This window comes from Cupressus sempervirens, chromosome 10 (assembly GCF_028749045.1).
Source record: "Cupressus sempervirens isolate cs-2001-9-10 chromosome 10, ASM2874904v1, whole genome shotgun sequence".
NCBI lineage: Eukaryota > Viridiplantae > Streptophyta > Pinopsida > Cupressales > Cupressaceae > Cupressus > Cupressus sempervirens.
Genome location: NC_143127.1, coordinates 294,051,278 through 294,063,514, shown reverse-complemented (window position 1 = coordinate 294,063,514; position 12,237 = coordinate 294,051,278).

Genomic DNA, 12,237 nt, shown 5'->3' with positions numbered 1-12,237 from the left:
TGATGAGGAATCAATAAGATGTAACGAAAGCACCTAAGGGAGAGGTTGAGTTATGGTTTTGGAATGAAGTGCAAAGATCAGTTAAGACAATGATAAAGTGATGTATTGACAATATACGAGAAGATCAAGTGCTGAGTAAAAATCAAGTGCCGAGTAAAAATCAATTGCCAAGTGAAGATCAAGTGTCAAGATGTGTTCATGTGCTAAGCATCAGAAAGTCAAAAGTGTCGAGCTGTTGCATTATTTTGAAAAGTCAAAGATTTTCCAAATCTAAGTCGACGTGGTTGCTATCTAGAATTTTGTGAACCAGATAGAAGATAAGAATGATGAGTTGGTGGCATAGAACACTATATAAAATGTTTTTGGTGAATACAACTTTATTCTAGACAATTTTTTTAGAAAAAATGAGATATGGGATAGATACTTTGTATCCTACCTAATCTATGGAAACCCTAAAGTTGGAGACGGAGAATTGAGTGGGAAAAGTATTCTAGATTTCTATTTAAGGAGTCATAAGGTCATGAAGCAAGAGATTTGGTCAAGCATGAAAGCATGAAGTGTTGAAGAAGGTGCTAAGGAGGAAGAGAGCACAGAAACTCTGTTTTGATAGATGACAACAGAAGATGATTGCATTGGTATGATGAGCAAGAAGAATCAAGGAGATGAAGCTTGAAGAGACAAGTTGTCAAAGTCGCAGTGATTGAAGCCAAGAAAAGGATTGAACTGAAGTGTGATCTAAAATCTACAAGATATGTTGTGAGTTGTATTAGATCAAAAGCATTTATTGTTACTCTCTAGCAATTTTAACAGTTAGTATAAATCCTATGGACTTAGGTTGGTTTAATAGCCATGTTGTAAATCCTTTAACAAGGTGACATTTCAAGTGAATGTTCCAAAGTCCTTTGACTAGGCTCATTCCTAATAGTATGGTGAAATCCTCTAACAAGGTCACATTTAATAGTGTGTTGTAAGCCTTTAACGGGGCAGACCTTTAATAGGGCATCACTTTAGAAGAGTGAGAATTGAGTAGCATGTTACTAGTGGTTTTTCTCGAATTGGGTTTCCACTTAAATCACTGTGTCATGTGTTGATCTTGCATGTTTTATTCTTGCATGTTCATTTGTTGTAACTTGCTAAGATGGTTGTTTTAAGCTTGGATGGATGAGTAGTTCAATGGGCTCACTGTAATTAGTGAAAAAGTATTATTAAGGCATTTAGACCCTGGATAACTGATTCACCCCCCCCTCAGTTATTCTAAAACATTTCCAACATATAGTAGTTTTAACCAAGCTCTAGTAGTGTTAAATGAGTTGTCTAGTGTTAACCGAGTTCTAGCAGTGTTGACCAAGTTGTTTAGTGTTGACCGAGTGTTCGTTCATGCACTAATTGAACCTGATAGTTAATGATCTTGAGTCCTTCTTTGACTGATTTTGTTTCTGATTAGTTCTTAGTATGATTCAACTTGTGTATTTAATTTGGATTGTGAATTTAATGATAGGATCTTGTTTAGGGATGAGTGTCGATCATTTTGAGGTTGGCTTTTATATTATGTAATGATCTAGAATCTTTTGTAAGCCATTTTGGCAATTATAATTAAAGTTATTTGGTTTAGTTTAGGTCGAGACTTAGAGAGTTCATAGCACATATTTTTGAAATTATAAATTTGAAGATAGATCATAGATCTTGAAGTTGTATTTTTTATCTAGTCATAACTTAGAAGGCCTTATAGCTGGGCATGTATGCTAATAATTTGATGAATCAATAAAAGTGTTTTTTTCTCTCTCTCATTAGTGTTGTTCTCTTTGTTTTTGCTTCCATTGTGTTTACTCACCAAGGTGTTTGGATAGTTAGGTGTGCCTTTGGCCCTAGCTGTTCAATTCATCCTTGTACCAATAATTGTGATACCAAATCATTATCCATTCCAAGATTTTGAGAAAGCTGAGGTAGAAGAGGAAGAATGGGTTGAGAAGGAAAAATAGAAGTAGTAGGTTGAGGATTATTCCTTGTATGATAGGTGTGAGACACCATATGATAATCCTTATAATTGCTACATTGCCCTTTAAGAGTTATGGATGGACAACCCTTAAGGGTAACAATAGGTTTATTTAGTGAAGGATAACCCTTGAGAGTGAGACTAGGTTGAACGAGATTAACTTGATTAATATATTTCCTCTCAATAGACTCATCACTAGAAGGAAGAGAATTAGGGATATTATTATTATCCTCTTTTCCCAAGGAATCCTTAGAAAAGGGACTGTGGATTTCTATTAATATTTCATTTGTACTAAGAGCATAAAATGAAGGCAAGGTCATAGTGATGAAAATATTTATAATGCCTTATTTTTTCTCTAAAATGTCACTAGGTAGAGGATATGTAAGAAGAAGAAACATTAATATTTTCATGTTGAAAACAAAAGGTGTCAATAATCATGTTATATTTTTTGTGAGGGAGAGAATAGTCAAGATTTTTATCTAGAGGTTCATCCCAAATAGTAGCATTATCAATAAAAGGGACATCTCTCAATAAAGCACACTATAGAGGAATAATCATGAATTGACATGTCTATAAAAGGGGGAGGATTAAAATAAGATGTAGGGCTACCATCAAGAAATGCATCCCCATAGTCAAGGCCTATATTAGAAGGAGTACCAATATCATTTTTCCACTCATCTCCATAAAGAGGAAGATAATATGTTATATCTAAGTTGATAGGAGGGTGATGTTTTATGTCAAAGATAAGGGAATACTATTTGGAAAATTCTTTAAAGTATTTTTGCAATATGAAGAAAAGATAAGTGCATATAGAGTAGATCCCACTAATCATTTTGCCATTAAAATGTATACAAGATCCAATAAATATTTGAACAATAGACCATGAAAAGTACATACTCAATGTTAAAAAATCGATAAAATTGACAGATCTAGGTAAATACTATTAGAGAAAACAATACTAGATCTAGATGTACAAAGAAGAGATAAAGAAATCTAATGTAAAGAAGGAAATAAGGGAGATCAAAGGATCTGACTTCAAAATCCATAAGAAGGGGGAAAATGTCAGGTTCACCAAAAGAAGGGAAACATCCAATGTAAACAAGCTAACTCCAATAAGAAAGGGACATGAGGTCAAGTTCACCAAAATATTTAGGGAAAAAATAGAACCATTTTAATAGGATGTAGAGTTCCAATTTTTGCCAATAAGCCATTTAAAAGATGTGTGAAGGGAAAGAGACAATCCCTAAATATGATCCCTTTTTAAATCCAAATTAGATCAGCAAGACCTAAAAGAGAAAGGGTGCCAATTCTAAATTTGAATTGTAAGAAGGAATATAATATTATGGAATGCACTCTTAAATCCTTGTGTTATAAAACTGAACTAAATAATTAAATAATGTAGATCTAGATGTTAAACGAATACACACAACCTAATTAAGATATAGGTTCTAACCAAAAGTATGAAAGGAAATGAAATATGAAAGATTCATCTTAAAACATACCAAAGGAGGATGTATTCAAGCTCTATAAAAAAAAGATCTAGGCCTATTTTTGAATATCTACGTGTGGATTCTTGAATAAAATGATGAATTAGAATTAAGTTAGAAACTATTTTTCTCAAAAAGCAGCAAGGAAAAGGTCAACCTAGTTGTTAGTTGACATGTTAGGTTTTTGCAAGGTCACTGTTCACCATTCTCCCCACCCCCCCCCCCCCCTGTAACCCTTTGTTTTCCAAATATTACCAATCTCATGAAAACCAGGGTGATATTCATGTCTAGGTCCATTATCATATTCATTAATTGTCATGTTGACCAATAGGGATACAAAAAAATCTTGAATTTTCCTTATATCCCTAAGCCTTATAACTTTCATAATAAAGAAGGCTTTTCAAGCTACAATGATGCAACTATCTATTTTCACTTGGTCATAGGGAGCTAGCATTTAACCATCTAATGGGTTGTAATGGTGTGAAATGGTCAAGTTCATGGTTAGTGCAACTTCACAGCTTGAACGACTAACAATTAGATTTAAGTGGCAAACATGTGATTAGCCATTGGTTACATGATCATAGGCAGATTTGAGTTCAAATAGTTTCAAGTTGCGACCATGCAAAGATTAACTCTAGTAGTCTAATTTACATGTTCTTGCAAGGTCACAAAGGTTCAAGCCTAATTTGGAGCTAAGTTGGTGATGCTATGATTGCCTTAATCACTCATTCATAGTGTCAACTTCTGAGTTAACAACTTAAGTGGTGATGTTGTGATCTTCCCTTTTTCACACAGTCACAGGAGGTTAGGCTTAACTCAGAGTCAAGGAAGTGAAGTGGTGATCCTCTTGTTCATAGAATCATAGGGAGTTAAATAAAAACCTGAGTTAAGGTCATGCTAGGTGATGGTGGTCATTATGATGGCTTCACAGTTTCATAGGTAAAATAAATGTTAAGGCCCTAACCGTGATGATATTTCAAAGGGTCAATTTAATGTTGATCACACAGTTGATTCATTCCTCTTAATTATAACATTTCATGTTGCGACTCAACAAAGAGGCTATTTTTTCTTTTGTTCATTGATACATGGAAATTAAGTGCCCAGATGGTTTTTGTATTGTGACTAAGTGAATCTATTAGCATGGCCTTAGTTACATAGTCACCTAAATAGAAAGGATGCTTCAAAGTGTTGTGTTCGCATGGTTGGGGCCTTAAAGACTGAAGTGTTTGAGATAGCCATGACTAGGCGAAGTGATTAGGAACACCTAAGGAAATGCTTGTTCACCTAGTTGCTAGTTTTAAATGCTAAGCCATAAGTTGACTATGAAGTGGTGATCATGGTAATTTTTGGGTTGTTATGGTCAAGGGGATAAATTAAAAAATAAGTTTTGAAGTAGGGATCAAGCATAGACATGGGTTGTCACAGTTTTGCAGGGCTATGTAGTTAGAAAGGATAATAAGTTGCAAAAGGGTGACTAGGGAAAAACATACTTTCACAAGGTCACAATAGTTAATGTGCCAAAATGACTTCAGGCTATGAAGCTGGGATCTAAGGTACTCAACAAGTCAATAAAGGATGGAAACTAGATGAAATGGCAAAATGTTGAGATATTATTGGGCCACATGACGAGGTTGATTATTCATATAATCATACAACTTACTTAGCATGGTTACGGACATGACATGAAGCAACTCTCTAATGGTGAATGGATTCCTTGATCATCTACAATTACTTCTTGATGATCTCCATGCTTGTTTGATGCATGGGACATTTCATTTCTGCCCTAAGTTATCCATTCACTCAACCATGGAATAATTGCCATCATTTTTGTCTCTTCGAGTTTAGAATTGGTATGAAAGACATGATTTTCTGCATATTGACACACACCAGATCAAATCTTCCTTGGTTCAACAATGATTACTCTCTGCAAAATTTAATGGTAGTACTTGGCTTTGGCTTCTAGTAGAAGTTTTATCAACTATGCTTGAACTATAAAAGAAAGTTTTGTAACCTTTCCAACGGTTGGTCTTTTTTCTAATTCTATAGCATTGTATTCTATGCTAGCTACTATAATTTCCCTTTTTCCTATGAATGAATATAATTCTCTTTTGTATCTCCTTTTTTCATTAATATATCATTTAATATCTCCTTTCGTTATATTGATGTATTGCTTTCATTCTTCAGTTATACATTTTTTCTATTTATCTTTAGATGATACATAATGAAGCTCTTTCCTTATATCATTTTATTGATCTCTAATTTGTGCATGATTGTTGAGTCAAGTTTAAGATAGAATTTGTATATCTGAGAATTGTATTGATGAATTGTACTTCCCTAGGTAGAGATAATATTTAACAATACTATCTAGTGTATCACCCCTTCTAGATTAGAATAGGTAGTTTGATTCTATGCATTCCTTCTCCCTGTTCCTCTAAAGAAATGGTTAGGTGCACCTTGATAGTAAGGAAGTCAAACTTCTCCAGAGATTCAATCTCTAATTGCAAAGTCCCACACTTTCGAGATTGTTTCCATGTTACATGAGGTTTCCTTTAGGTAAAACTTTAGGCAAGGGTGCAAATGTTTGTGTCGGTAGTTTTTGGCACACCTGGTGGGACAAATATTGAAGCATTTATTAAGTCTATTAGTTTAGTAGTGGCAAAGAAAAGGACTTCAATATATGATAAGAAGATAGTGTTGCTCTTATCATTTCAGCCTTTAGGAGGCTGACATTCAAGTACTTGGCAACTCCATCTTTATATCTTGGTTTCTAGACTAAAGTTGTTGTGATTCATGCCCAAAGCTCATACAAGGGCATCTTCTAGAGGTATATTTCAATATATTAAACTTTTAGTTTCCAAATCTAGAAGAAGAAGGAATAAACTCTCTCTATCACTAGTTAGTAGTTCGGTAGTAGCACATACACCTGCAAAATCTCTTTCTACTCCTCTTGTTGATAGCTCACAAACTAGGGTACCATATTTTCATCTAAATAGATCATTATTCCATATGGCCCTCCCTAGAGTGCATGCTTTTTCCACCTTCAATGGTGGGAGTCCTCTCATTTTAGCTGAAAGACATGACATCCCAATAGTTGCTCTTAGAAGTCTACCAGACTTCACTGGCGAAACCTCCATCTCTCCCTTATAGCACATTCAAGAAGTCTCAAACATCTATAATATCCATGGAATTATAGAAGATGATGTTGTTGTTAGATTTCTAGCTTCATCTCTAAAAGGAAAAGCCTTACAATAGTATAGGGGGTTACCACATAATTCAATCACTAACTGGGATGAGTTAAGTGAAAGATTGTGTAAGAATTTTGAAGATAAAAATGACCACCTATCACTTTTGGAGTAGCTAGCTACAATTAAAAGAGAACCCCATGAATGCATGACTTATTTTAATTATATATTTCAAAAAACATGGGATAGAATACCTACTACAGTAAAGCCTACTCCTGGTAATGTCTTCTTGCATTACCTTAGAGCTTTTAATAGTGATATTGCTACTAATTTTCAAACTCTAGGAGGAGACACCTTGCTAGCTACCTATGAAATTTCAATAAGGGTAGAGAATATCTTGATCCAAGGAGGTAAATTAGCTCCAAGACCTCTAATTCCTTTCTTCCTAGACATGCCTACTCATTAGCCTACAATAGCCCCTATTCCTACTACATATACATGCCATCCTCTGGTCATAACCCCAATAGCCTCTACATCCTCAAATGAAATGGAAGAATTAAAGATAATGATACAAATTTTAATGCAAAGTATGGATAGGAAGTTCCAAGATCAAAGCTTAGAAACAAAAACTATTAGACAAGCTATTGGTCAACATTTTTTTCTATTTCAAGCCCTTTAAAATGAGGTGACAACTCTCAAAGGACAGTAATCCAAAATTGTTAGGTCCCCTCAACCTTGGTATCAAAATCTGCAATCAAATAAACCAACACATCAAGGGTAGGTTCCGTAAACCCAAAACAAATCTTTCAATGGTGTGCCTTATGCAGCCCCAAATCAGTCACGAGCAATTGTTCATCAGAATAACCTCGCACAAAAATAACAAGGATACACGCATGGTTATCAATTCAATGATCAAGGTACATTTTCTTAGGCCTTGGATGTACAAGAGAAACCAACAACTTCAAGACAATAGTATGATATAATTTAGTCCAATTTTTCATATCAAGCTCAAATGCAAGGAGGTGCTTCTTATGCCATCTTCAGTAGGGAGGATTTTGGTGGTAGAGGTAAGAAGAACAATAGTGTTGTAGATATGCATGTCATGGACCTAGGGGTAGAAAATGGGGCAGCTACACTAGTTCAAAATTAGAGTAAAGGAAGAAGTTGCAAGAAGGAAGAAGAGTCTAAGGATGTTCCTATATTAACAAAGGGTGAATCGTCAAATTCAACCATCCATGCATAACCCCACAAGGAGGAAAATCAAAGTAAGAAAATAAATCCACCTCCCTTTTATATCTCTTTAATCATAAGAGATCAAATCATTCATAATTTCATGATAGACTCTGGTGCTAGTACCTCAATCATGCCTAAGAGGATTGTTGATCAGCTAGGCATAAAGTATGAGCCTATGACTCAAGGGGTCACTCAATTAGATGGCAGTTCTTGTGGAATAGTAGAGGTATTCAAAGATTTACATGTAACCCTACACGCATCTCTCAGATACACTATTTTTCAAGATATATCAATTATAGATCTCCCTACACACTCTGTCATTTTCTTATCCATAGATTTCATTTCTAAAATTAGTGGTGAGTATATTGTTACTAATTGGTCCCAAATGTTTTTTATAACTAGAAATGACATAAAGACCTCCATCATGGTAGAATCCTTTAACCACTAATCACATAGATCCTAACTACATGATTAGTCCTACAAACATGAATTGTACTCTCTTTGATAAGGAGGAAGACTACTTGGATCCATTTAGGCTTATGAATGAACCTAAACCAAGAATCTATGTTATCCATGAATAAGATGGTGTCATTCCAAATTTTATCCAAGGTGTGAAGGAGTAGTAGGGGAAGAAGATTTCATTAATGCATAAAGAGAATGAGATGGAAAATGCCCCTTTCAATGAACTCCCTACATTTATTGTTGAGAATGAGGAGGTCCTTCCTGGGTCAACATTAGTTGAACATTTTGAGCAACAAGAACAAAACATAGCAGCTAGAAAGAATATGTTTCTCTTAAGATGTTGATGATGATTTTTTGTTCTTCAAAGACATAAAGGATGATTTAATTCATTAAAGTTAGAGATATGAATTCCAAGCTAAGCCACCCCTTGTGTCAGATTTCAATGGAGTGTGGTATTCCAGTTAGCCATGTAATGGTGAGAGGATGATGCTTATACATATCAAGCATTCCAAGGTAAAGAAGAAGAGAAGCTGCTTTAACAAGCTGGTCAATGAATTTCTTTGATTTATTTTCTTTGAAAGTTCCAGTACATAGTAGAGTAAGTTTTTTTTTTTAGTTTTTCCCTATTTTCAAGAAGTGCACGAGCACAAGCTATTTCTCTAGAGATAGAAAAGTTTTTGAAGTTTTTTACAGTTGCAAAAGAGGTAGAGTTTGGTGGCTTCAAACAATGTAAAGGTTTCATTTTTTGTGACTCCAACCCAATGGATTCCTCAAAGGTCATTGGCCCATGATTAGCAAGCACGCATCCCTTCTAAGCATTAGAAATGTTGACCATTTTTCTCAGTCATAGTTAGTTATAACTTTTATATCAAAGGAGGCTTGTCAAGCTACAACGATGTGACTATCATTTTTGCTCGGTTGTAGGCAGTTAGCACTTAACCGTTTGATGGGCTGCAATGGTGTGAAATGGTCAAGTTCATGGTTTGTGCAGCTTCACATCTTGAATGAGTAAAAATTAGATTTAAGTGGTGACTATGTGATTAGCCATTGGTCACATGATCACAACAAGCTTCAAGCTTAGGCATTTTCAAGCTACAACCATGCAAAGATTAATTCCAATAATCTAATTTACATGTTTGCGCAAGGTCATAGAGGGTCAAGTATAATCTAGATTTAAGTTGGAAATGCTACAATTTCCTTGATCACTCATTCATAGGGTTAACAACATAAGTGGTGAAGTTGTGATCTTCCATTTTTTGCACAGTCATAGGAGTTTAGACTTAGCTCAGAGTTTGGGAAGTGAAGTGGTGATCCTCTTGCTCACAACATTGTAGGGAGTTGAATACAAAACTAAGTTAAGGTTGTGACTGGGTGATGGTGGTCACATCTTATGGCTTCACTATTTCATAGGTAAAATAAATGTTAAGGCCCTAACTGTGGAAATATTGTGAAGGGTCAATTTCATGATGATTACATGGTCAAGTCATTCCTCTTAACTACAACATCTTATGTTGCAACCCAATGAAGAGGATTTTTTTTTTATTATCAAGTCATTGCAATTAAGTGCCCATATTCTTTGTGTATTACAACTGAGAAAATTTGTTAGCATAGCCTTAGTTGCATAGTCACCTAAGTGGAAAGGATGCTTCAAAGTTTTGTGTTTGCACAGTTGGGGCCTTAAAGACTGAAGGGTTTGAGATACCCACGACTAGGCAAAAGTGATCAAGAACACCTAAGGTAATGCTTGTTTTCCTAGTCACTAGTTTTAAATGCTAAGGCATAAGTTGACTAAAAAGTGGTGATCATGGTAGTCATTGGGTCATTATGGTTAATGGGATAAAGTAAAAAATAAGTTGTGAAGTAGTGATCAAGCATGGACATGGGTAGTCACAGTTTTCTAGGGCTATGTAGTTAGAAAGGATAATAAGCTAAGAAAGGGAGACTAGGGAAAAACAACTACTTTCGCAAGGTCTCAATAGTTAATGTGCCAAAATGACTTCAAGCTATGAAGCCATGATCTAAGGTAGTCAACAAGTCAACATAGGATAGAAACTAGATGAAATGACAAAATGTTGAGAGAGTATTAGGCCACATAGAGAGGTTGAATATTCAAATAATGACATGGCTTACTTGGAATTCTTGCAAACATGGCATGTAGTATCTCTTTAATCACAAACTAATTCCTTGGTCATCTACACCTACTTTTTGATGATCTTCATGCATGTTTGATGCAAGGGACATTCCATTGCCACCTAGAGTTATCGATTCACTCACCATGCAATAATGGCCACCCTTTATGTCTCTTTGAGGTCAAAATTGGTATTAAAGACATGATTTTTTGCATAAGGACATGCACCCAATCAAATCTTCCTTGATTCAGCAATGATTTTTCTCTAAAAAAATTAATGGTAGTAGTTGGCTTTGGCTTCTAGTAGAAGTTTTCTCAATTATTCTTGAGCTATAAAGCAAGTTTTGTAACCTTTCCAAGTGTTGATCTTTTCTCTAATTCCATAGCATTGTATTCTATGCTCTACTACTATAATTTGCCTTTTCCTATGAATGAATATAATTCTCTATTGTATCTCCTTCTTTCATTAATATATAGTGCAATATCTCGTTGCTTTATATTGATGTGTTGCTTTCATTCTTTGATCATAAACTATGTCTATTTATCTTTAGATGATATAGAGTGAAGATCTTTCCTTGTATCATTTTATTAATCTCTGATATGTACATGATTGTTGAGTCAAAGTTAAGATAGAATTTGTAGAGAATTGTATTGATGAACTGTGCTTCCTTGGGTAGAGATAAGATTGAACAATACTATCTGGTATATCACTCCCTCTAGATTAGAATAGGTAGTTCGCTTCTATGCATTCCTTATCCCTTTTCCTCTCAAGCAATAGTTATGTGCACCCTAATACTAAGGAAGTTGGCTTTCTCTAGAGACTCAATCTCTAATTACAAAGTCCCACAATTTCGAGATTGTTTCCATGTTACACGAGGTTACCTTTAGGTAAAACTTTAGGAAAGGGTGAAAAATTTCATGTCAATAGTCACCATGTACATGGGGCACTATAAAAAAAGTCTAACCAACTTCTCCATAAAACCCTTGGGGAGTTATCTCTAGATCTACAATTGCAATTCCGCTATCCTTCTCCTACACACAAAAAATAAAGATTTTTGTTTGGTGGATAGGGACTTTCCTTATTCAAGCCCTAGATTGAGGAATAAACCTTGAAATGATATGTGTAAATGTGAGTGGATGAAACAAGATAGATGTTAGGATTCAGCTTGCTTATAAAACCCTTGTCAACAAGGATTTGTCCTTGTAGAGTGTTGAAGACTTTGAATTCGATATGTGAATGTAGGGAATCTACAAAATTTGAAATGGGTCTACCATAATCCCATCATGGTTACATGGATGTAAGTGTGCATAAATGTAAAAGATGACAAATTCTTAAATTTAGATCTTCTCTCTTAGTGCTCAACAATATACTAGATCTTGAAGAGGAAATTACCACAAAGGATCCTCCAATGCTTGGTAAAATCTCACTTGCTTGAATGCTTGAAAAGGCTATGAATACTCAAACTCCTTGAATGCAAAATACAAACGTATACTTTTGGCTCTTGTGGAATTATTATATGATATGATGGATGAAAAATGAAGCCTTCATCTCCTTGTGTATGAATTTTCATGTGGGAAAACATTACAAGTCAGTTGGAGAGTCAAAGTCAACTAATTAAACACCCAAGGCTTTTTAGGCTCTAGGCCCCACAATTCTTGGGGTCAAGGTTGACCTAATCAAGGTCAATTTGGATTTACCTTGACCACACCAAGTTGACTTGGGTTGACTTGGTCCCTAAGAAGGGGATACGA